This window comes from Hirundo rustica, chromosome 3 (genome assembly GCF_015227805.2).
Source record: "Hirundo rustica isolate bHirRus1 chromosome 3, bHirRus1.pri.v3, whole genome shotgun sequence".
NCBI classification, from domain to species: Eukaryota; Metazoa; Chordata; class Aves; order Passeriformes; family Hirundinidae; genus Hirundo; species Hirundo rustica.
In genome coordinates this window covers 42,261,765-42,289,434 of record NC_053452.1, presented here as the reverse complement: position 1 = coordinate 42,289,434, position 27,670 = coordinate 42,261,765, and positions in this window count along the sequence as shown.

Genomic DNA, 27,670 nt, shown 5'->3' with positions numbered 1-27,670 from the left:
GACAATATATCTTCAAGACCAGACAACATATTTAACTGGTGACTTTTATTGAGCTCAAATTTGTTAGAAATCCATGAGCACTTTTACATTCAGCCTACTGTGAAAATTCTGATCCTACGGAGTTTTTTGGTTTGGTTTGGTTTGTTTGTTTCTTTGTTTGTTTGTTTGTTTGTTTTTTGTCCACAAAACTAGCTAAATATCATTAAAAGCCTGTTCTTAAAACCACAAGAAAAAGAAGATTAAAGAAAAGAAGAACGTCAGGAAAAACATTTTTGCTTTAGGTGTGACTGAGCGCTGACACAGGCTTCCCAGAGAGCTTGTGTAGTCTTTATTTTTGGTCCTGGGCAACTGATTGTAGGAAGCCCTGCTTCAACAAGGGAATATTGGGCAAGATAATGCTTAGGGGTCTCTTTCAACCTTCTCTTTTTGACTGTATTTGAGCATGCAGATTTTTCATACTTTCTTTTGAAAATCTTCTAAATTGAAAACTGAGTAAGTTAACTTTTGCCACAATTCCACTGTCATTCCACCAAAGTAAAAGCTCATCTTGTAAGATAATTATTTCAGCTAGGTGTACCTACAAGCACTTTCAATTCAGAGTGAAGGAAAAATGCTGGTGGAGGCCACACAGAAGTTTATAGTTGTGTTTTGTTTGCACTAACATATCCCAGGCAGCCCAGAAAATGCCATATGGAAAGCATGGAGAGAAGGGAGTAGCTAGTCTTCTGAGATGAATCTTCATGAAATTACATTTCTTGGAAGAATACCAGGGAATGCTGCAAATAAAGCACAGCATATGTGTAAAGATGCTGTTGTCTAGACCACTAAGGATTAGGTGTTCCTTCTTCATTTTTCAAAGCAATGCTGTCTTCTCTAAAAGATGAAGCTCAGTCCCTAATATGTAGTTTGTGGCTGTAAAGAAAACAACTTCTCATGGCATTTATTAGTTGAGCTCTGTTTTTAAAAACAAAATCAGACTGAGCATGCCAGACCTTAATGCTATGAGAGCTCACGCTCATTTCTGCGTGCTTGACTTCCCCTGGGCCTCATGTGAATATAACCTGACACCACTCGTTAGCAGCACTCTTCATTCTGCTAGCTTGACAAAGGAGTGTTTTCCATAGTTAATGGTAATTAACTGGACAAAATAAAAATAACTTTAGAGGAAGCTCTTTTGCTTTGAAGTGATGAAGAAAATTTGTGCATTCTCTACACAAATTCACAGGCCCACCTAATCAAGTTACTTAAGCAGTAGAGCTTTATTTTCTTTTTTCTTACACAAATGTAAATACTGTCTCTCAAGGTGACTAAAATGCCATTGTCCTGAGTGGACATGCCTGTGGTTAGTCATTACAGTTTTTTTCTGATATTTTCCTGATTTTCCATAGGTGGCACTACTGCAACTCACTAATGTTTATCAGCTGAACCACAAAAACTTTAGTAACTATTCACAAAATATTCCCCATAGCAAACAAATAAAAAACAAAAAACCTTGAAGGCATACCATAGGGTCTAGACCTGTTCAATGAAACCATCTGAAAACTGGCATCCCAAAGCATTTACAAATGAGAAATAACCAATTTCTAACCAAGGCTAGAAATTATAAATTAAGAATTTGCAATAATTAATGCAGCATAGTAAACATACTTCCAGAATTCCTTCCCAGAGCCTCCAGCTTTTAGTAAAATTAGTCAATACCATTTTTTCCTACTGTTAGCACAGAAACTCAGACCTTTTAATTCTTCCACTGCTTTGCTAAAACAGCAATCTGTTGAAATCAGTCATTAGGGCAGACACAAAGCAACTTTATAGCAGAAAATTATTAGTAAATTAAGTCAAACCCTTAATAAATGTCCACAGTGGGGTTTGCAAGATATGCTCTGGTTGGTGAAGCATCTAAATGTGTTCCAGTTAAAAATACTGCCATCCAAAGGCTTGGTCTACCAGATTCAACTTGTGTCTGCAATGTAAGCAAAACTATGGTTAAGAGCTGGAACAACCTTGACGAGTCAAGGCTGAGATCAAATTCAGAGCTAGTCACAATTTTCCTAAGTATCCACATATCAGTGAACATGCAATTATACAAGATTTTCCTTTTTAAACAACAGAATAATTAGGAAGAGATGATTGTAGAAAGGATTTGTAGCTACAGAGAGCTGGTTGTGAAACAGATGATTCAGTCTGTGAAATTGCATTAAAAATACTTGCAAGGAGAATTTTCCTTTGTGCACAGTTCACGATAGCTGCTAATTATTTAGGAGTTGAGACCCAGATAAATTATCACATCATAAATCCACATAACATGTTATTATTAACTCTTAATATTTTGTGAAGTAAATGGAAGCAAGTTGGTTGAAACTTTTAGTAGCTGAATGACACTTTCAGCTTACATGGATATTTAACAACATGATCTCTACTGTAACTTGGAACATGAAGGTGGAATTATTAATTTTGTTTCATGGTACTTGAAAGTAACTTACTCAATTAACTTGTAGACTTAACATTTTAAAAATGGAAAATACTCAGCTCATTCTTAGAGAATGCAGAATAGCAAACTGGCCAGATTCTTGGAGACCATTTTCCTATGCCATATTTTTCCCTCCCTCATGCTACACACACCACATCATTACATAAGTTTTTTCACAGCTTCTTTTTACAGTGCATGTAAATCTTTGTTAGTGGGTCCACATTCAACATGGTGCAAATAAAGTCTGAGTGAGAGGTTGCTGTGGATTTTTCAGTAGTTGTACACTGCCTCTGATTTATCCACAACTAAATAGGTGCTGCTAGTTTAGGAATTTGTTTTGTTTTGCTTTGGGTTTCTTCTGCGTGCTATTTTGTTTTAAAAAATGGTGTGACTAGGTTCTTCTAGAAATCAACAGGGAGGCACAAAGAGCAATTCAACATGTGTGACAAGAGATCTGTCAATGATGTAGGTAGGATAAGTCTCTTCCTGAGGAGCCAATCTCTCTCCTGACTGCAGGGTAATGCTCGAGAACTACCTCTGACAGGTCACTACAGCTTTGGACAGACACGGCTGTTTAGGTTGATCCCACATGTTAAGTATCAGGTCAGAACTTGCCCCTTGCAGGACGTAGGCTCTGACAGACTTGAACTTACTTCTTTAGAATATGGTCTCGTGGAAATACCAAAACAGCTTTCTGGAGTAGCAGAAACAAAGAGAGAAGTGCATCAGCTGTCATGAGTACTCAGCAGTGAAAAGGAGAACAAGGTAAAGAATGTCATAATGCTACTGTAAGTTTACAGCACATCCTGAACTTGATGTGAGGTTTTGGTGCCCTCATCGAAGTGGGCATGATGGAGTGGGGAATGTTGTAACAGGGTCACAAGGTTGCACAGACAAGCTGGAGGTACTAAACTGACAACTTGAGCCTAACACTGAAGGCAACTCTCTTGAGCAGGATTTTGGACTCAAAGACATTGAAAAGTTACCTACAACTTGAATTATTCTATGATGAAAGGTAAGGGATAGCATCTGTATGACGACAAAAAACTTTAGTCTTTTCAACCTTGGCAAATTTGGGACACACTGTGATTTCAAATACCATGAATAGCTTTATAGATGGTGCATGGACAGACAACCGTTTTCCTTTTCTGCTCTGAAAGGGGAGATCTGAAACTATGTGCATGCTGCCAATCTAAAATGAAGCAGAGGAGACAGCTCTTAGTGACAGAGCAGACAACAGACCTGCGGAACTCTGCTAAATCACACAGCGACTGCAAAAAAGTTACCTCAGGTCAGTGGGGCACAGAATACATATTTGAGAGATATATCCGCTGACAGTTCCTAAATATGCATAATTGCATTTGGTTAAGGAAACCACTGATCTGACCCTCACTGATGGCCTGGAAAGTATTAGGGGAGCTGGCACATATGGTTGGCTTGTTCTTATTCTTGTTTGCTTGCTGATGGCCACTCTTGGAGACAGGCTTGTGGGCTGAACTACCCTTGGTTTAAAGCAGAACTGTCATTCTTGCATGGTTTTGGACCAACAGTAAGGAGTCCTTGATTTTTACCATTTCCTGGAAAAATTATTTTTTAAAAAAAATTATGGCTGGTACTGGCACTCAAATATATGTTAGTCTTCAGTTTCATTACCTTTTGGCTAATTTGAAATGGGAATCCATAGTAGACTTTTATATTTAAGGGTATATATACCCCAAAATTCTGTATATAATACATATTTAAGTAAATATATATGTAATATATGTAGAACTCATAATAACTCTAACTGATTTTTGTCCTTAGCTTTAGAATCTGTCACTCAGTATCACTCTTAAGGAATAGAAACCACATAAATGTTTGCTAGATTCCTTATGAAGTAATAGCAGTCCCAGAACAGTTTGTTCACAAATAAATTCACAATTCAGTATAAGAAGCAACTATGGACTCTTTTCTTGTTTTAAGATATTCAGGGGCATTTCTCATACTTATCTACAGTTGCAGTTTGGCTGGACATAAAAGACACATGGAATTTGAAAGACACATGGCTTTGAATATTCCATATTTGAATTAGAGGGTTTCCCTGATGTGCCATTTTTGCCTTTTTGATTTTTCTTTTTTAATATAGTGATAGAAATGTGGCAGGAGGTATTCAAAGCACTGAGTCTGAGCATTGTAAGGCATATTATGTTGATTGTCCTGATTTGTTTCAGGCTTAGACTATTTCAGGAGGCAAATTTTTTCTTCTTCGTGGCCAACATTTGGGCCTAGGATGTAGCTTCAAGGTTGCAACTGTCTGGCACTCCAAAGCAGCTCTGGGGAAAATAATTCTCATTGACAAATAAATCAGTCTGTTATGTTGTATCTTGATAAATTATTGAAAATATGCTACTGAAAGAGGAAAGTAATAATGGGTGTTATTTTGCTTACACTGATTTAGAGAGTGAGGTAAAATACTGGAATTAATCTCAAAAGCTTTTGCAGGAGTTTGGAGATTTGGGTTTATAATTAGGCTTAGCACACGTTCTGAAATGTCCTGCATCGCATGACAAAATTTAAGGTTTAAGTATGGGACTTTATGTTCGTGATCCAGACATTGGCAATGGGCTTACTAGGTCAAAAAGCACCTGTACTGTAAGGAAAGCAGGTGAGACCAGGCACAAAGGAGTTCTCCTGCAGGCCACATCTGGAGGAGGTGACTGTGTGAGACAAGATCATAAGAACACTGAAAACACATGACATTTTCACCTACATTATGAAAACTCTTTGGAACGTTGTGGGATTTCTGGACGTGATTAGTAGGCATCTATCAGAACATTTTGTTCAGATTACTTCTAGTCAGACAGTAATTGTATTTAGCAGCAGAACAGGAGATTAATGGGTTTGGAATGATCAGACAATAAAACCAAAATTATGTAACATTTTATTTTGATGAATATTGCCATAAAATAACTCCTCTATCTCCTTGCCATTTATTGTTTTAGTATAAAAGAATTTCCAGGACAATATATTTTCTGACTTTCATTAAACATATACCTTTGGGTTTTCAGAAAATAGAAGTAAAACCATTTAACTGAAATAATTCTTATAAAATTTATACCTGTCTTGGTGTCTCCTAAACATTAGATTTTAGTGTAATAAATTCTGTCTAGTTCTTAAAATAGTGGATGGGAATGGAACCGTTACAGAAGCAGGGAGCCAGTCCGACACTAACCTCTCCCTTTGGCTCTTTCACAGCCTGTGGACACCATGGGGCAACTGCTAGTTATTGGGGCATGCAGATAGTGTGTTACTGTTATTCAGACTGGTTTTGGTTCCTTGTACCCACACTGCATCTAAGCTTTGCAGTTTCTCTTTGTTTTTCAAAGATGTGGCTCTTTTATAAGCTTTCCTCCCCACCCAAATTATATCTTTTTTTTTGGTCCATCTAGACAAATGGAATTTTTCCTTATTAATGGTGCTACAGGACAACTATTGCAAATTCACATTTTCTTAAACCACTGAAAATTCTCTCTCTGTTTGAATCCCTTTACTGGTTTCTGTTTCTGTATTCTTACAGCTGTAGTTTAAGCATCTTCCCTTTTCAGGCCCTTCAAGGCCAATCTCCATTTTGGATGTAATTTTTGACACTGTCAAAGTAACCTCTTCTCATTTTTGATTCATTGCTGGGAAGTTCTATTCCTGCTTCTAATGAGCCTTGGCCGCATTGCCTGCTATTTCCAACACTATGTCAATTCCTCCTGTTTTTTCATGTTACTGTTTTTCCATGGAGGGGCCTCCTTAAAAATCAAATCATTGCTTTCCTCTAAGTGTCTCCTTGGGATTCTCCTCTGTTCTAATACCTGCAGAAAACCTGACACCAGAAAACCTTGGCTCCTCAGCCAACAGGGTGATTAATGGAATTTTGTTCTCTCAAGCTCTCTTATATCTAATTTATCTTTCTTTGCTGTGTTAAATACTACATATCTTTCTTTGGCATAACTTTTTTTTTTTTTTGTTCCATTCCTGGTTAACTGGCTATGATGAAGACTAAAATTTCAAAAGTAGACAGAAATAGGCAAGAAAATTACAAACCAAAAGGAATTAAATACTGAAACACACACATACTTTTTTTTCCATATAGGGATTATCAGCATTTCTACAAGTGTTGGAAGCTTTATTTTTAACAGGGCATGAGAAAATTTCAGTGCTGAGGATATCACCAGAAATATCTGCTCTTCAGATTTGAAAAGAAAGGTTTTAAACTATGATTTAAATTATTTCCCTTTGCAAGTGCAAACACTGCCACATTCTATTTAATGGAAGCAGAAGAAATGCAAAAACAAATAATCAAAGTAAAAGAATAAGCAGGTATGAGAATGCCTTCATTTTAATCATAAGGTTTTAGTTTTTCAGTTTTCTTAGCACTAAAGGAGCCAGATAAATCATCATTGTTTCTATTTACTCCTGGTACTTCTGTCATGCCTCATAACCATTTCCCAAAAAGCAGCTGAATGTGTGGGCAGATCAAATACTAAGCCAATGCACCTGAGTGCCCTAATATTTGACTTCATAAGCATACTACAGTACAAATTCCACCATGATGTAATTGACAGCATCATTAGAGAGACAAAGAAAATAAATGATATAACAGCTTATACTCTTAGACCAAAATATAGTCAGGAAAAATTCTTCAAAGCCAGATCAGTACTGCAAAATGCATTCATTATTAGTAACATGTCAAGTAAGTATTTGCTCTGCGTCACTACACGTATTAAAAGTAGATCCACATGCTATCAGCTTCCTCCCATTTTTCACTGGCAGTCATGGGATGTTACTTCATGATTACATTAATTTTACTTGTTTGTGCTGTTCCTCTTTAAAAACGATCACCTGGACTAAGTGCAGTCATGTTTTTTGGTCAAAATGTCCATGGCTACAGCCCCTCCCTCCCAGTCTCCCATCTGTTTGTCTAGATTACCTTCGGTCCTTTCATGTTGGACGCATAAGGTCACTTTGCTGGTGTGCCATACTCCCTGCCATGGGAGAGCTGCTTCCATCCTCAGCCCAGGCAAAGAGGGCATCCCTTTTGCACAGGGAAAACAGCACTGAGGTACTTAAGAAAGATATGTGAAAAAAAAAAAAGTAGGCATTTGTGGCCTTTAGGCACCTCAGGAAGCTAGAGAGGGTGTTTGTTTCTTTATCTTGGAGTTAAGAACATCAATGATAATTTGTATGCTTACATACTTTTTCTTGGATCTTATCCTTGAACACATTACAAAGGCCCGAGATTTGTTTAATCATCTTTTATTCTCTAGTTTCATAACATTTCCACACAATGTTCCATTACCATGTTCTGTGAAGCTCATCCCAAAAATATTTATCTTGGCTGATAGCAAAATGAGGCAGTGTAGCTGACAGCTGTCACAGATTAGTGCATTGAAAAATTACAAGAAACAAATTTGGTTATCTATGCCTAGTACCATTTGAGATGTCTTTTCAGTTCTTTGTGACATCAGCTCACTTGTGCCTAAGACTTTTCAGCTAAGTAGCAACTAGTAGGAGCCTTCATACATCTGTAATGTTTTCTAAAATGACCACAAGTCAAATATGCAAATCAAATCTATCAACCAGCTATTGTGGAACAAAATTTCTTCTTCTTCTAACAAAAAAATATTTGTAAATGACATATTCATTGTCTTCATCACATGGCAATCCCTGGAGAGGTAAGAGCAACATGTGCTTAGCATTAATAAAGACACAGACACTCTACATCTATTTAAATGCAAGGACATGAAATGTTTATTGACCTCAAGAAGGGTTTCTAGGTTCCTAAAGACGTTCAAATTCACACTGATATCTGAGTAAGAGAAGATGCATGTACAATATTGAAGAACCTTGGTTTGTTCATTTTCCTGTGCTAATCCTAAGAGAAAAAATGCATTTCAAATTGCTCTATCTTTTTATTTGTGTTTCACTTCTTTTAGTTTCCATTTCATAGTTCCTAGAGGAGAAAAAAAATCTTAAAATAATGCTTTTCATACTCTCTTCTATAAAAACTCTATGGATTGCTACTGGAAAATTGGTTCACTACTCTTATAGACTTATAATATCTTTCACTAATCTTTCCCAGAGTGGTAAAGCATGTATTTTTCAGTAAAGTAAGCAAATATAACATGGGACACACCTAAGGCTCAGAGCTGCTGGGTTAGAAGCCGATGGACTGACTGTAAGTATGATTTAAGATTGTTGAAGAAAGGAAAAGCTGAAGAGGGGGCAAACATTCAAATATAACTCAACAAGACAGGACAGCCCAGAATGGAACAAATGAAATGAAGGTACTCAGAGAGGGTAGAAGCTGTTAAGACAAAAAAATTACAAGGGGAAAAAAATCAGAACAGCTGTGAAATCTTGAGGTAACATTTGAATGAAATTGTTCTGGAATCAACAAAGGCCTCTCATGACTTGTTTTCTTTGTCTTGGTAGCAATCGCAAGAAAAGAGGTGTGATTGGAATTGCTTAAATTACTTTGAGAAGTATTTCACTTCAGTTTTGATAAAGAAAAAAAAAAAACAACAAACGTGTGTCCTAAGTATACTGAAACTTTATATACAACCTGTTTTTACAGATACACTTGTATGATCCTAATTTGATGCCAAATACAATTGATAGGATTGATTCAGGGTGGGATTAGTTGAATGTAACTTTAGCCATTTGAAAATAAATATCGACCCTGAGCTTGTATAGACTGTCCATACTGTCAGTGCAGCAGACAAATACCTCCAGAGCATCATCCTGTCCTGAGTTAGATGCCTAAGATAAGTGAGATCAATTACCATTTGGAGGTGTCACTCTTTATCTCCTGAATATAAGTAGTGTAAGCATTCACTTTTAGACAGTTAAATCAGGAGATAAATTTCACTTTCGCAGTCTACATTAACAGATATTAAAACACTCATCTTTTCCTAAGTGAAAGATTTGTGTGGTTGTCCATATCTGTTCAAAATTTGTTATGGTTGCAGAGAAAATAGAATGTGTTTTAACTTTTACTTTGTGAACAGTTCATTAGGAGCAGTAAAAAGGAATGTTGGGAAATAACTCAGCTTTCTAGTGAAGTCACAAGCTTCACTAGGAAGAATTTCCACAGTATCTTCAGACCAGTTGAGCAAGCAGAAAAAGAATTCAATTTTATTTTTTTTTTTATTCACATACATTCTGCTCAAGAATTTTATATCCATTACCCATTTTTCTTGAACTCTAAAATACAACTCCCTGTTACGTGCTGCTTAAGACATTACACCTGTTTTTGTATCATGCTCTGTGAGATGGGACATAAAGTTCCCTTGCATTTTTCTCTCTGCTTTCTGTTATTTAATATAATTTTCAAATTATTCTTTTTTTTTCCCCCACAGAAAATATCAGTGCCAAACATTGCTGGTGATGCTGAATATGTAACCTGTGGTAAGAGCATGGATGTGAGCTTTATTATCCCATTTAGCATTTATAAATGCTCCATTAATGTTGTTCACTCTGTGGAATTTTAATAGTTTGAGCAATGAAAATGGATGAAATGGGCTCACTTTTATCCCAGAATTTCATTACTCAGTATCATTCCAAGAAAAGTTAGCATGGTATCCTTTCAGCTCCTACTGTGCCACTGTACCAGAAGATGGTTGAGGTCCTGGGCATTTGTTACATTTGTAGTAACTTTGGTATTCCTTCGTCTGGAACATTCTGGTAACTCTTACTTAAAGGATTTCTAACTGGCTTTAAAGAGGGACTATCACCCAGAATTTAAGTGACAAAATGACACACTGCTCCACAGCGTGACAGGTCCACAGCCTCCTTTTATACCCTGACATGCTTTGTCCTGCTCTGCTGAGAGATATTTATTTGTTTGTGCCATCTGAGAATTATCTTCTCAAACGTCTAATAAACAGTTTCTGCAGTAAGAAGCATGTCACAAGTCCTTTCTTGTTCAACACTAAAGTATAGAATAGTTCAACACTAACTGAGGTACAGAACTACATCCCTTTTGTAAGCTTTGGTTTTCATACGAATATGATTCAGATCCAAAATTTAGATTTTTGGGAGAACAGGTTCTGAATGAAAGGAGAAGAAAGGTTATTGGTAGTAGAGGATTCTTCTTCCCTCCACAGCCAGCATATTGCACCTCTTGCACACCTACCATCCTAGAGCAGTGGTTAAGATCCTTACTGTAGGTTTTCCATCCTCATATATACTGCAAGAGAGTAAAACCACGCCTTCTACATACTATACTTTGCCTTTTTAATTGTTTTTCATTTGTTTGCCTTTTTTTTTTTTTTTTTTTTTTTTTTTTTTTAATACCCATGGCATTATGTAAAAGAGAGTGGTTTTTAAAAAAAGTAATAGCCATGTTTGTGGCTATTTCAAGTAGCTTCCAGGTACTTGTGATGTGTGCAATGGAGCTGAGCCCTTATGGGCCTTAAGGTTATCAATAGTTTTAGACAAAGAAACATCTATTACTTTAATTCTGGTCACAGTGCTTTAGGCACTGATGTACCACAAAATCTTCCACAATCTTCCACACTTCCTTGGAAGACTGTGACACACCTAGGGAGTTTTGGAGAGTCAACCCCTGTAGTCTGACTGCCCACAAGTCTCTGTAGCAGCAGGACTAAAGGCCTTCAGGGATACAATCTTGGACTTATATCCCATGTTAGGCCTGCAAAGTCCTTGAACAACATTGAAACTCGTGATCCTGATGGTGTTTGTGGAGACCTGGGACATCAATTATGCTTTCCTAAGTCCTTCTTCCGCACTGGTATAGGATTCCAAGATAGCTGACCTGAATCTGTAGCTGCCTTTCTATCTATCAATAAATTATAAACACAAACATTGCCTGGAATGTTTTGGAAGAATCATGGGAGGACTACAAGTTGCCTGCAATTCAAGTAATCTGCAGATGCTGAAAAAACTTTCCAGATATGTGTGGTTAATATTTATCATTATGTGCATTTTTTCCAACATGACTAAAAAGTTTTTAGGCCAGTCTTGCATTCCTGCTCACCTAATTTGAATGATGACCCAGTGCAGTTGGTCACAGTGAACAAAGTGTGCTTTGTAAGCAGTAAATACTCCTCATTTTCTGAGCCCAGTCAAGATCCACTTGTCATTTATCTGCTGAGGAACATGGCATTCCCCTTCCTGATTTCTGCTGTCTGTCTCTGTTTTGCAAATCGCACCTCAAAAGTGCTCTCTGGCAAACACACCATTATCTGTGGCACTGCCAATATGATCTGTGATCATTTTTGGGTTTGTATATATCTCCTTACAGATATATCTGTATAAAGATGAATACATAATGCTGTTATTTTCTTTAGAACAAATGGTAATGTACTATTAGATACCGCATGGCAGAATGATAATGGTTGCCAGGGAAAAATGGTCTGAAATCCCCAGTAAGGCACTAGGCAAGAGCTGGAGCCAAAGCAGAAGTGCAGCTGAGTAAGAGAGGACAGTCAGGGCCAGGGGCTTCCTGGGAAGGTGGGGGCTCCCCATGGGGGACCTCTGGGGCAGGGCTTAGCAGCCAGAGCCCATCCAGGCTACTCCCCAGCCTGGAGCAGGACAGCCCAGGACATTGGTGCCTCTCTGGGGACGGTGACGGGCTGAGGATGGGCCAGGACAGGGCCTGCAGGTGATGGCTGAGATTGGGTTCAGTGAAGGAAATAAGAGACAGAGATGGCTTCAGGAAAACGCAGCATGAGGATGGGAGCCACACCTGAGGCAGCCCCAAGGAAAGGGAGGCAAGCCCTGGCTGAGTTGGTTTTCAGCTCTTGGCAGAAGAATAAAGGGGCAGGGGTGTACTCAGGACAAGTCCTGAGAAGGACTCTCAGGACTCCTTGAACAGCTACTAGCAGTGTCTCTCTATCAACAGGAACATGTGTAGTATTACTGCTTCCACAATGGCTTAGATATGTGAGACATTTTCTTGTCAAAGAGTGAGACAAATTTTGGTGCAATGTGAAGGCAGCCCACTCCTTGTAGCTGAGTGCTGTGAGCATGGTTCCTCAAGCAGTGGTCTGTGGCCAAGCTCCATCTGCAAGACCCTGCCAAATCGCCACCAAGTGGGCATGGAAAAGGTCACAGCCATGTAAGGTTCCTGTGCTGTTGGCTCAATTAAATTTGATACTGATTTGCTGACTTTGTCCTTTATTATATGTCCTTTATATGTCTTTATATGTCTTTATTTTATTTTATATGTCTTTATATGTCTCTATATGTCTTTGTTAAGACACCATCTTCAGCCAGGCTATGTGGGCCTGAAGGAACATCTGGCATCTCATTCTGAGGGACAGAGGAGCCTGGAGGTAACAAACCCATGCCCCTTTCAGTTTTCTTCCTAAGTGCTGCCCAAAACTTCTGGCCCCCGGTGCAGTGCAGGGCCTGCCTCATCCTCAGCTTCCTGCTCCAGCCATTGCTAAAAGCCCTGCAGAATCAGCACCCCATTGGGACAAGGTTTCTGATACTAAGGGGAAGAGGAAAACACAGATGAAGGAGCAACAAGAGGGACATGTCACCAGTGAAATCATCTGTGTAGAAAGCAAAATTCACTGTCTTTATGCTGTGTCCAGTGTATAACATGCAAAAGAAAGAAGCAAAGGTATGTTTTTGACCTCCCTAGGAGCACTCAGAATTCACAGCTCCTGCTCCTAACGTCTGTCAAAGTGGCACATCCTGCCACATAAGACAAAATCTGAGCTCCACCAAGGACACCTACTGCTAGATTACAGGAGTCAATTATTTGGTCAGAAATCAGAAAGAGTAACCCAGCTGCTAGGTAAAAGACATTTTCCCTGTGGGGTAGCACTGACTACCAGTTCTTGCTACATTCATACCCAAAGGCAGCTGTCATTCAAAAGCTCTTGCGTACCAACAAAACTTACTTTGCAACTAAGACCAGCAATTGATATACTGTAAAAAAGTCTTTCTTCAACCTAAAATTGGAGAAGTTATTGCAATCCAGATGTCACTGTAATTTTCACATTACCCAAGTGAAAGCAAAATATCTCTTCCTTCTGCTAAGCAACAGAAACAACACAATTGAGAAAAATAACCTTAACATCCGGTATTTTTTAATTAATTACAGCTGATTGACTCAGCTGTATGTTTGGAAATTTAATATTTTGGTCCATATGGAAATATTTATTGCATAAAACAAAGCAATAAATATTTTTTAGTCATATGGAAATACTGTACATTAGTAACTACATTAACATGTTTGAAGAGAAATGGCTTCTGAGCAAATATTTTGGAGCTCTGGCTTGGGACTGTGAACCTTTCCAGGAAGGAGCTGTTTTAAAGCATCCCTTCTCTCCTCATGATAAGTATGTATATTGAAGATATTTGCTTATCACAACATAGTTTGTTAGCTTATTTTATAAGTTCTACAGAACTTAAACTGAACCATTTAAAGATCTAGAGTAAATTGTTTTCCTAGTGTAAACACATATATCTATTAACAACGAGGTAGAAACCAATCCTCTTTATGATATTTCACTATGATACACCCTTGATACTCTTTGCCCAACATCATAAAGTACCATTTAAAAGACAAATTAATTAAATAGGAGCACAAAGGGTAGATCAGAGTTGGAATCCTAGGTGGTGAGCAACCATTGCTCTAAAGCTCAGATGTTCCTTGTCCACTTTAGAATTCACAAGCTTTCTGGCCAGCAATAAGCCTCTGCCTCTGGGGTTTCTAATTAATAAGTGCTGAGACCACAGGACACAAAGCAATAACCTGGTATGTGTCCATTTTTCTGATTCAAATGAATCAAAAAAAAAAAATCAGACTGGTAATTTTGTCCTTCCAAGTTTAACACTGAATCAACTGTTTCCTGTCTAAATCATTTAAGCTTTGCAAACATCATCTGTCTCCCACAGCTGGCACACTGTTGGCTTAAAAGCATGAAGTTGACATGCAATCTATATCCTGTGTCCCGAATACTTGGACTGAAACTGTGTGCCTGGAATTGATTTTTCATTGGATATATATGTTTCAGGGAAACAGCAGTATACAGATCTGATGTGAGTGACTTGAAAGCCACAGATACTCCTAATCTCTGCCTAGCTTTAAGTTCTGTCACTTTAGGTTCAAAAGATAAGCTGTAGGTTTTTTTATGGATTAGGGTTAACTGTATAGGAAGTTTAACATTTACTTCATGGGTTCATTTTCTTCTGCACAAAGAAGCCCTGTTATTAGTGATAACTCTGTGATTCTGGTTGAACTTTTGGAAACATCTGTCCTTTTACAGTTTCCTGACAGAAGGCAGGCATTTTTGCGTGGTGTACAGTAATAGAACATGTTATTGTAATGACTTAATTACCCACAAAGCAAAATGATGGGCTGACACAATAGTTATAAAACATTTCAAGTCCATTTGGGGAAAAAGTATGTCTGGGGAAAAGATCAAACAGGAGCTTGTTTTCCCTTTCTTTCTTTCCTTGAAAATGCTCATGGGTAAGTAAGAAGAGAGAAGAGAAGAACTTACAGTATGAAAAATCTTAATCTGCTATTTCAATTACTAGGTATATAAAGCGACCATGGGATGAGATTATTATGTCACAAACTGAAATAGAGGAATATATCAGAAATTTTTATGCAATCTGTACATAAATTCACAAGTAAATTTATAATAACATTGTTCTATTAGTTTGCAGAATATGAGAACAACAATTCAGGCAGTATAAAACATAATATAAAGTATGATCTAAATGAAAACACTTGACCCTGAGGCTTGATAAAGCATACACATCACAGAAAGCAAATGAAAAAAGAGTTCAGTCAGATGCCTTTAATCTTTTTGGTTTTAGCCATTCCTTTTTTTCACACTAGTGATTAAAAGCAGCAAAGAACACATGATTTGGCTTATGCTTTTTATCTTGAAACATTAAAAGAATACTATCAACTTTGAAAGTTATTTTACATTCAGATTCTGAACATTGCTTGCATTCCTAGCTGTACTAAAATGCATGGCAGTTCGGCAGTTCTCTTATTAACTTTAGCTGGGCCAGTTTCTCCCCTTTTTTCCTCAAGACAACTTGAGCACCAACATGCTGAATAGTGTCACAAACGAAACGACACATAGAACAAGGGACTTTCTTGGAACTTTAATTGCAAGTCAATAGTAGTGACCTACAGGAGTGTGTGCTCTGGTACCTGCTCAAAGATATCAGTCACATGTTCTTGGTATTTTTCATCAATATGCATTTTCTACAGACCTTCCCTTGACCTCAGTATCAGCTGGCATTGGGATGCTGTATCTGACTCAACAGATGCACATCTGATGGGACAATGTATCCTAATATTATAAAGCAGTGGACAAAAGTTGATGGATGGATGTGCTGAGCTGTCAGAGCTTGCCCACCTTATATAGCAGCAAGGTGAGAGGTTGGAAGCCAGTAAAAACCCATTTCACAGAATTTTCTCCAATCAAACTCTGTTTTTATATTGGTGGGCAGACATGAAAGGTGTTTAGAGATTACACAGATATTAGTCCTTTTCCTTATAAAATGCTAATCCTCAAGTAAAAGAATCACAGTTGAAACTACACACTTCTAAGTGAAACGTGGGGGTTTTGACAGTAATTACGATTTTGCCATTAAGGCAGCTTTACCTAAGTGCTTGGGCACATGTTAAATTTCATGCAAATGGGTAGACCCATTGAAAAAAATAAAGTTATTAAGTTTTTTATTTATTGTCTTCTATGCTTTCCTGAAATGGAATATAAGGTGGGAGAAAAGAGAAGGGGAAAAAGAAGGAGATGTGGCATAACTAAACTAACAGAAACACATCACTCAGAGTTATTGCAGTCTACTGTGTCACTAATACTAACTTTATACTCAAGATCATGAAATGCTGTTCATTGTGGCCTCTGCACTCCAAGTATTGCTAGCATGCAGCTCTGGGGTGGAGCATTGCAGTCATATCGGAGAGTGGCTCAAGAAGTGGAGAGAACAAAAGAAAAATGTCCATTACAAAACTGAAGGAAGATGGAGACAGTTGTGCTGTCTGCCCTTGCTTTTAATACTGAAATTGTGTGCACACAAGGGCAGACAAATACAGCTGGTGTGTGCCTCCTTTCTGTAATTAAATACTAAAAAATAAAAAGTACTGGAGAAATGTATGAGCCGATTTTCATGAACAACAAGAGAGAAAAAAAAAAGAGCAAATTCTACTTCCCAGGCTCTGCGTTTGTTGCCATATCTTCCTTTCTGGAAAACACATGGACTGGAAAGTTGTGGGGTCGGAGGCTTATCTGCTGAGTATGGAAGGTGAGAACATTTCTGACATTCAAGCACAACAGCTATTCTGGAAGAGTAACACTAAAAAAAGCACCTTTAACTTGCATGCAGACAGATTTTATAGACGGCATAGAACTACAGGAATAACAAGACTCGTTAAACTTATAACACACTTATAACAGCACAAATATGTTATTGATGGTGGTGGCATGTTCCCATTTTGCAATTTATTTAAAAGCAAACTCACAGTGAGGGAGTGAGGAGGTTCTTCAATGCAACTTAGAGTGGAAAACCCAATGAAACCAAACACAAAAAGCAACCTGGATTTTAAAGAATTCCAGTATGTAGACCTACATGATTTAGGAAATCGGTTTGCTCTCAGATGATTCTCAGAGATTAGGTTTCCCTTGCAAACCAAGTGCTGACTGCAGAGCAGTTTGCAGAGAAGACACATTCCTTCTCTAGGAAAAGTCAGGAGATTTAATATGCAGCCAGAGCCGGACAAAGCAAAAGCAGGTGCTCTGTACTAGAGAAACGAAGCGGGGGGAGATGATGATTTATGTTTAGAAAGGTTAAATTTTTTTTTCCAGACTTAGGAATGTTCTTTTCTTCATTATTATTACTTTTAGTAAAAGGTTTCTGAGAGGAAAAAGGCTGTGGTTTCAAGGGAATTTTTCCTCAAGACATATTAAAGTTGTGCAAGAAATCTTTATTTCTTTTCTTTCCAAAATTTAGTTTTGAAAACTGGAAATTCTTGCTTTTTATTTCTTCACTCTACATGCCTTATGACACCATTCATGTTCCTTCTATTTCTTGGTAGACACATGAGGGAAGCCACAGCTGCAGTACTTCTGACATTTTAACAATATGTAGTGCCCCTGATCCATGTGGGTATTTGATCTGTGTGGCTATTGCCATGAAAAGCTGCATTAAATTGTTTTTCCCTCAAGCATCGGGAATACTTTTTTTTTACTACTTTTTTGACCAATAACAAATTCCACAAGTAGACCTGAGATAATTTCAATTTATTTTATTTTTCATTCTGTGTACATCTATACATGCATACACAAAAACTCTATCCCTCGCTCTCTGTCTCACTTTCAGGCTGGGCTAATATTTTTATGAAAAATATTTTATAAAATACTAAATACTTACCCTCTGCATAACTGCTACTCAGTATAATCTAGAGTAGTTGTAGTGGAAAGCCTTGCATCTCTTTTAAGTATTTTGATTTATTCTATTGAGTTGTTTCATTCACTGACCATGTAAAGTATGGAAATGTTCTCAGAAAGAGCTACTACTCCCTTCTTCCCGTTGATGCTGCTATTTTCTATTCCCCCCCAAACCACTGAAGAACAAAAGGAAAAGAAGAAACAAGAGTCTCTCTCCCCTCTTCCCCAGAACCTCAGAAACTGAATCTCTTTTGTCGGGAAAAGCCAAACTAGTATGTTACTTTTATCCATGGGGAAATTTAAGTTGATGTATGAGGACTACTTAATTTGCTTAAAAAGCTTTTTTAATCCTAGTCACATTTGCTATTATGTCAGTAAAGACTATGTCTGTCTGTTGCCATAACTACAACTGGAAAACCTCTGTAAGTCCACCTTTCTAGATCTACGTGAAAAGATTGATTTATGGTTTTCCTCTTTCTTTCCACTGAAATTTATAGAAAATGCTGCTACCATGTAATTATTAAAACCCCAGTCAGTTTCTTCAACTGGTAGAATGTATTTTTCGTAGCATAATAGCATCATTAGCACCATGCTGAGAAACTATGTAATTAGAAACTCCGATAATTCCTCACAGTAGAATACAGTTACTTATTTCACTCTCTTCCACTGAATCCTTTCCTCTATTTTATCACTGTTTGGTATTTGTGGCTTATTTGGATTGTATGGTCAGACAGTATGGGAAATGGCCCATGAGGAGATTGGGTTTTGCTCCGGTCTGTGAAATAACAATTTCAGCTGCATGTTTATCTGGTTGAGATGGTAAGATACAGGGAGCCTTATTCCACTCAGCACAAATATGAATGGAAAGAATGGGGTTTATGATTTCCTTTCCATGTCTACATAAATGAAGTCTTTGCTTCCTGACATGGCATTTCTCAAAATATGGGGTTATGGTACATACCAGGTTCACTCAGGTAGAACATCACTGCCATCCAAAAATGACATTGCTTTTCCAGTAGGCCAGAGAAATATTTCTTGAATAATGCATAGCAAAATAAATCTTTTTATAGCACCTATTTTATTAATTTTTTTCCCCACTACTAGTGGCTTACTTTTTCTTTTTTTTTTTCTCGTCTCTGCAGTTTTCTCTCTCCAACTTCTCAGCCTTTCCTTTTCTGCCCGAATTTTATTTTATTTCTTCTATAGATCATCACTTTAAGGAAACATCACATGCTCTTTGTGCTGAATTCAGTCTGAAGAGATGACCTGATGGCTTTTGTGCTGCAAATCTTACAATTATATAAAGAGAAGTTTGTAACTCACCTTTCCTTTCAGTCACCATCATCACTATTGAGGAACGCTGGTGTCAGCCTTTCCAACTGGCTGCAAAGGATCCTAGGTCACAAGCAGCTGAATCTTAGGACTGCAGTAAACAGAACAGCTTCTTCAGGAAAAAAACAGGGAAATTTCTGTTGCTAGTGAAGAATGACCTAGACCTTGTACCTTTCTCGCATGTTTGGTCTACTCATGGCTTTGATTCTTGCATCTCTCCTGCGTATTTCTCCCCCTTTGCAAGCTTCTGAACACTGATACAATTCTCAGCCTGATTCTTTAATTCCTCCTCAAATGGCAGCCCCAACCCATAACATTTGTCTTTGTTATGTTTAGATAAAATAGGACTTGGGTGTTAACCATGTGCAGGACAATGAGGAAACTACAGATAGAAGAACTAAGAGCAAATGAAGGACGGAAAATGGAGGAAAGTATTGCCATGGTCTTTTCGTTAGTGCATAGGCAGGGAAGGTACTTAAGGAGTTGCTACTTTCTTAATGTACTTTCCACAGCTCCATATAGCCTTTAAAATTATTCTGTGCACAAAACTTGGACAAAGAGCTGGAAATATAGAGGTAACTGTATCCAGTATCACAGGAGGCAGTACAGTTACCCCAGGCCCTACAGCATGCTGGTTCATATATCAGTAACTGTTGGTTCCTGTTCATGTCCCTGAGGGGTCTCAAAATTCACTATTTATTTCCCTATTCACAAGTGCAGGCCAGCATCATGGTTTCGATCTCATTTCAGTGTCTGAACCAAAAAGAAAGCAAAATGAGTTTTGGACACATTTAAACCCCCAGTCTTTTCAAAAGCCAGGAAGCCTTTTGTTAAGAGACCAAACTACTCCTGAATCTGGGCAGGAAGCAGAGAAAATCCGCCCTCTAAGGACCATGTTTGTGGGCTAACTCTCAGAATCAGCTCAGAGGGATGTGCTGAATAAGTAGATCATTATAAGTGGAATATGGAGATCCAGTGGTGTCAAATGAAAACATGTACTGCTTTGTAAGAAAGAAATCTCTGCTTTTTCTGTAATGCATACCAGGCTCATTCCTCAATTGCAGTAAACTGACCCAGCCTTGACACAGTCACTAGAGAAAAGCCAAATTAAGCTGTACTGAAGGTTTTAAATGGGAAAATTCTCCTTCTTCCATTTGCAAATTCAGTGACTAGAACAAAAAAAAACGCTGGCTTGTATTTACAATATTTTCTTTCAGCAAAATATAGCACTTGAATGTGCATTTGCCTCACTTGAAATAGTTAATGCAGACAGTTTTAGCTGAGCTTATCCAGAACACAAGTTGTGCTTTTTCTTTACAGCCTTCAGGTCATCTAGTAGAGGGCAGTCACATATCTTTCATTGTCTGTGTCAAGGATATCAAGGAACATTTGCTTGCTTGATAGATTCAGAGAGCACAGGTGTTTGGTGTGTTTTGGTTTTTTTTGTTTTTTGTTTGTTTGTTTGGTTGGTTGGTTTTTTAGTTTTTGTTTGTTTTGTTGGGGTTTGTTTTGTTTTGTTTTGATTTCCTAATGAACTATTTTGCTTTCTTCTTGGAAAGGGCATCCAGGGTTTAAATATATTCAGTCCCACCTCAATTGATTTCAAATGGTGAGATTCAACATAAATGAATTGGACCGCTGAACTGTACTTCACTCACCACAGATTTTCTTTGTAGTCCTATATTTTGTTATCCCTTAAGGCTATAGGATACAGAACTGATGCTGTACTGCACTCCTGGCATAGTAGTGTGCACTGAAGTGAAACATATTTTATGGGTCATGTAAACGGAAGTTCTCATTTCCCTTGGAGACTGTGACATCTGGGATGTCATCATCATGACACCTGCCCCTCATGTTACTGAGAGAAGGAACTCATCTGGGGAGAACTAAGAAGATGCAAGTCTCATTTCTGCACATTGTCATTTTCACAGCAGGGAATTTCTCTTAGCATCAAACAATTCCCCTCTCAGACTCTTCTCAGAGGTGTTTCATGAGACATAAATGATCTGCAGGTCCAAAAGCACTATTTTATCACATTTTTAAAATTCCATTACATCTACCACCATCACATGTAGAACTGAGAGAAGAAAAGGAATCAGAAGTAATCAAAAAAATTATAACAATTAAGAGAACAAGGCAAGAAAACAACATGCAGCCTATGAGGACTGGCTTGTTCTGAAAACCACTGAACCAACCTCAGATGATTTCTTTTGCTAGGTTTGAGTGCAAAAGAGGAGAATTTCTTTTGACAAATCAGGTGCAAAGTAACTTGCCAATTGCAAGAAGCAATTCAAGGTAGGAACTAAAGAACAGAGAGAGTCATTACAGTCATCATTCATGCAGACAGAGAAGAGAGAGTGAAGCAAATTTTACTGTTGTCATGTACAACATCAATCACTGCATGCCAGGAAAGTCTTCTTTGTGCCAAATCCAAAAAGCTAGTCAATGAAAAAAAATTGCTTGTACTATTACATCAGCCAAAGAACTCCTATATACAATGGAGAATGCTTCACACCTTTAATGCCTTGCCCAGTCAATTTTTTTTTCAGATATGCATCTCTATTTTTTTCTGCAGAGTTGTCAAGATTTTGTCCAAGATTTCTGACACAAGCCAATGAACATTTGATTAGATGAGTGTACTCCCTGCACAACTAATTCTCCATCATTTTCTTGGACTGAGGAAAAGTCCTGATGGAATATGTAAAAAAGCAGTTTAATATTTCTTGTCTAAAATATTCCAGAAGACTTTTTGCAAACCATGAGAGAGAAAGGAAATAGCTGGTGGAGATATTTTTCAGTTGGCTAACCACAGTATATAAACATACAGTTATGATAAATATCTATAATTTTTTTCTCAATTAAAATATGCATTCCATAACAATCAGGGGACTGATGTGCCTGCACTATTTGCAGACTTTTGCTTTCCATGGTTTGAAATTTTTAAATTACATGGACTTGAAAGAGCCATGGGAGATCCTCCGTGGCTCTCTGACTGGTTAGAACTCAGAGACAAACAATACATTTTCTTAGAATATCAAATTTCCTTCAAGACACTTCTAAAAATACTTGTAACAGATACAGTGTCAAAATTTTATGGTCTCAAATGTATTTAAATAAAAAATTTCTGGACTTTGTTATTACTGAGCTCAAAAGCAGCTACTCAATATAATATAAACTTCAACGTCTGAAAACTAAGAAATGCAATTAATGTACTAACGCTCCTCTCTGGAGCACCCTCTTTCACTGTACAACCCAAGAAAACATCTGAGAAGCATCTGGAAGAGTTATGGAGAGCTTTTTCTGCAGGATCTGTATGATGGATCCCTTGACCACACAATCTAGTGACTTGTGCCTTGTTTATATTTGGCTCTGTTTGTCAGGAAGTAGCCAGGATAATCCTTGCTAGTACATCAGTGTTAATTTCCTTGAAAAGCATTTCTAAAACTGGAACCTATATATACACAGATCTTCAAACACTTTGAAAAAGTCTTTTGTGCCCAGAAATGCAAAATTGATTTTATATGTATTGGGTTATAGCTACATTATAACATCTTTGTATGCTCCAAGCTTTCAGCTCTGCATGCACATACCAGATGTATGCATTTTAACAGGGGAAGTGATGAATTCTACACCTGGAATGGGGAAATCCTAGCTATATGTGCAGGCTGGAGAATGAGGGGTTGGAGAGCAGGATTCTGCAGGGTACCTGCAGGACACTGGGGGTCCTAGTCCATGGCAAGTTGAACATGAGTCATTGTGCCTTGGCAGCCAGGAAGGCCGACCCTGCCCTGGGGGCATCAGGCACAGCATCACCAGCTGGGTAAGGGAGGGGATTGTCCCGCTCTGCTCTGGACTGGGGTGGCCTCACCTTGAATATTTTGTGCAGTTTTGGGCACCTCAATGTAAGAAAGACATTAAACTGTTATAGTGTCCTAAACAGGGCAACAAAGATGGTGAAGGGCCTTGAGGAGCAGCTGTACGAGGAGCGGCTGAGGGCACTCGGTCTGTTCAGCCTGGAGAAGAAGAGACTAAGAGGAGACCTCAGTGTACAACTTCGTCCTGAGGGGAAGAAGAGGGGCAGACACTGATTTCTTCTCTGTGGTGACCAGTGACAGGACCCAAAGGAGTAGCCTGTTTCAGGGAAGGCTTAGGTTGGATATTAGGAAAAGTTTCTTCACCCAGAAGGTGATCAGACATGAAGTGGTCACAGCACCAACCTGTGTGAGACAGTTCAAGAATTGTTTGGGCAGTGCTCTCAAGGACATGGAGTGATTCTTGGGGCTATTCTTGCAGGGTCAGGAGTGGATCTTTGATGATCTGAGTGGGTCCCTTTGAACTCAAAATATGATATGATTCTATATAATTCATGTTTCAAAGAGCATCAGGATGAGATCCATGCAAAATCTAGGTCCTTCTTTATGACCTCACGTATTCTCACTTTTTCATTTCCTTGGAAAGAAATCCAGCCAGGAGGCCAGAAAGTAGGCATAACTTCTTTCTTTCATTGCCTAGACTGAACAACCCATGGCTCAGTACACAGATATATGCACATTCCATAGTTATGCATGACCACGGGAAACTCCAAGTTCAAAGAGGCAGGTAACCTAAACTTCATGTATGGTTCAGAAGCACCAAACACAAAGTTTACGTTACCTGTCTCTTTGAGCCTCACAGACCCTGAGTGAGCTCCGTGTGTGGAGCTCCTTTACTACTCAATGCGCACAAAGCCTCAACGTTAATGAGTTGCTTCTTTCGGCTCATTTTCCTGTCTGACTTTGAGCTTCCAGCTAAAACCTGGAGAAAGTTTTTATGTGAACCTCTTCCCACTACCTCATGGCCTAAGAGGCCATGGCTATTATGTGCTTGAGATAGGTCTTGGTTCATTTTTAAGAAAGGTTGAGCCAAGGTTTGAGGCTTAGTTGTACATAGAAAATGAAGGATCAAGTGGCTTTGTGTGCTGTTCCATGAGTACGGGAGGAGGGCACTTTGGAATCAATTGCTTAAATAACCTTGGACCTGGGACACAAACCCTACCTACAGCCTCAGGAGTACAACAATTTTCCAAACAGCCAGGGTTATAGGCAAATTTTGAAGTACTTGGAATAGTCATCTTTGAAAGAGTAAACCACTGTCAATCCTAGCTATAACTCAGTCTTTATTCTGGCACTGTTCCTGTTTAATTCTGTGACATTTTTGACTAAAGAATGATTAAAACGGAGTAGGGACATCAGAATTTGTTCCATACACCATAATGCTGAGACACTGCACACTGCTGTGTCAACTACAGAAATGCATGTTTTCCTGGCACAACTTCCTAGTTTGATGTATAGTTTAGAGACCTCCTCCCACTCCCTGCCAAACGCAGCTGTAATGAAGAGTTACTTATGGCTGTCCATTTAAGTTGAGAAGTTCTTTTCATGTTCGTCTCTAGGTTACAATTTAGTAGTAACCATTTGAGACTTCCCAAGTCTCATGGGTGAAAGAACCAACAAAAAATCTTCTGTGTTTGTGGTGCAAGAAACATCAGACATTTCACACCTGTAGATTTTACTTTTAACCAAGCATTTTTACGTAAACTGAATACATAGAACTGACAAGCAAAAATGCCAAGCACGCAAAATTTTCCTGAAAAATGTAAAGGATCATGTTCACTTTGTGAGCAGTTTTTTATGACTTTGTGACACGTGCATGCTGCTATTCTGGGATATCTACGTTTTCCTGCAAGACTCCTTCTATTTCTGGAGGTTTATACAAAGAGGATCACTTTTTCTCTTCATGCTGCCTGCTTGAAATATGAACTGTGTATCGACTGCAGATTTTCTTTCATGCTTTAAGATTTGCATTGATGCCAGTTCAATTTGTGTCTGTCCATAAAATAAGTCCAAATTAATTTTTTCATCAGTACAGGATTCAAAGATGTTTTTGTCAGTTTTCGAGTTGGTTTTGTCAGTTTTTTTCCCCCCAGCCATTCTTAACTTCAGCCTTTGGACTAGGCAAAGATTTAGAGATAAATTTCTTATTAGAATAATCGCTCAACAGGTCATGGTCTGACTAAGAAAAAATTCCTTGATCCTCCCTTCCTAGGAACATTCCTACACAGTGAGGGTCAACTTCTGTTTCCTACTGACATAAATCTCTTCTATTTGCTTAATATTTGGTAGTGTAGATAATCTGATACTTGTGGATTATCCCAAGGGAAATGTCACAGGCAGTGTAGATATCAACATTTCAGCATTAAGGCTATTTGATTCTCCTTTTCTTAGCTTTTAAGTTTTTCCTATGCTAATACCCTCAGTTAATATTTCTTGGTGTTGAGGCTGTCCCAGAGATATTTTTTAGAAATGTTCAAGAAAAAAAAAAATACTTGGGAAGGTTGTTTATAAAGTTGGAATGAGGACATCTTATATCTGATTTCCTCAAGTTATACAAAACCCATTGTGCAGCTTTGCATCCCCATTTTTGGAATAAAATATCAAAATTCAATTAAAAGAGCAAGTAGTTTTACTTGCAAATGCTGAAAAAGCATTTTGGGAGTTACTTTAAAAATCAGGGAGTCAGGAGTTGAGGAAAGTAGTGCCAGTCAGGAGATAGGACATTTGGCTACTAGACAAGAGAGATGAAGGCAGGAAGGATATGAGACTGGTGTCACACATGGGGGACAGATAATGGCACCTCTTTAAGAGAAAGACATTGGAGCATAGTAGCAAGAGAATAAGAAATGACTTCCAAGAGAGACACTGACAGAGATAGAGAATGTTTATACATAGTTTTAGCACCCTCACTGCAGAATTGAACTTTTAGGAGTTTGAATTCATGGCTCCCCAAAGATATTTGTGCGAAACCCGCAGGAAAGGGTAAGACCATCCTTGTCCAAAGCCTCATTACTCAGCCACTGCTTTTCCCACTCTTTAGTATCTGCAATTTTTGTCAGACGTATGCACTGATGACCCAACCTGTGGGCAAAAGTTTGACATGAAGGAATTCTTGGGTGTTTTCATTGGGTCTTGTATCACTTTTAGAACCACTAAATAATGAGGTGTTGTACAAGAGCTGAAATAATCTGCACTTTTAACCCTTCCAGCCTGACTGTCTTGGTTTATCTTGCCCTTATGCTCTGACAGAGCTTAGAAGGTCAATGGGAAAATAACTCTCCTTCATAATCTGAATCCAGCATTGACTTAAACATCCAAATCTATACCTGAATTTAGCATATCCTCTGCTTCTTTGTTATGGACTTAGTGTCCTCCTTCTTTCACTCAGGGATTTTAGACATTCCTTCTTTGTTATTCACTGTTAGTTCTCATTATCTCCATTTTTCACATTTGTTCTTTTGGCATATGTTGAATTGAGAGAGAAGGTAATAACTTGGTAGTCAAAGAACAAATTATTAACTGAGAGATTAAGCAGGAAAGACCCAAAGGGCCTTCAAAATGTTGAATACACAGCAACACTAAGGAAAAAAAATTGTTTTCAGGCTTATCAGAACAATGTGTGAACTCCAACAACTCAGTCATTTACTGTCACTGCAACTTTTAAAGTCATGTTTTGTTAATTTTGGTCTTTGGTAAGCATTTTGAATCTTTTTCATTTCAGACTAGTTTTTAAGAGAGGGACAGTAATCCTCTGGAAATGCCTGTGTCTCTCTCTTGACCACAGAAAGACTAGAAGTTGTATAGCTAAGAGTTGTATAACGAGCTGAGTTAACTGAGGAAAGAATGGATTTTTATAGTTTGGGCAGCTCTCAATACATCACAATTGGAATTTTCCAAAATCTCAGTTTCCTATTTGACATTTTTTCTTTCTCAGCAAGCATAGTCCCATTAGTTTTAAAATTGTCCTTCCATGGTGCTGTGCCATGACCTGCTTACCACTTTTACAATGCACAGACGTACACCAAATGTGCTTTTTATCATGAAGACGGATGACTAAATGCAGTTGTGAAATAGGTTGCCTATAAAGCACTCCAGTAAAGATCAAAGAAGATCTCTGGTTGGCCTTCTGTTATGAAAGTTCTAAAACACATTTCCTTTTGGCTGTGTGTCCAACCTAACACAGACCTCAGTGATGCAGAAGTCTGATGACATTTTAATTATATCTGCGACTGCATTTCTGTAAAAATCAGCATTCTAACCAGCCAAACCTCAGAAAACAGCTTTCATTGTCTTTTTTCCAACAATAAATTGAGATAATTTTCTTTTGTGTTCTTCCATAGATTTGACTTTTGGAGACCATATATACAAGGCAATTGGAAGCTACTGATTTTGCTGTTAAAACTTATCATTGCAGATTTATAAGACAAAGTCAGCCTGTGTCCCACCAGGAGGAAAAAAAATCACTATTGTATGCTTAAAAGATAATAGACACCCTCTTAACTGGGATGACAGCAATGGCCAATGAATAACTTCTGCACCTATGGCTACACTACTCACATAAT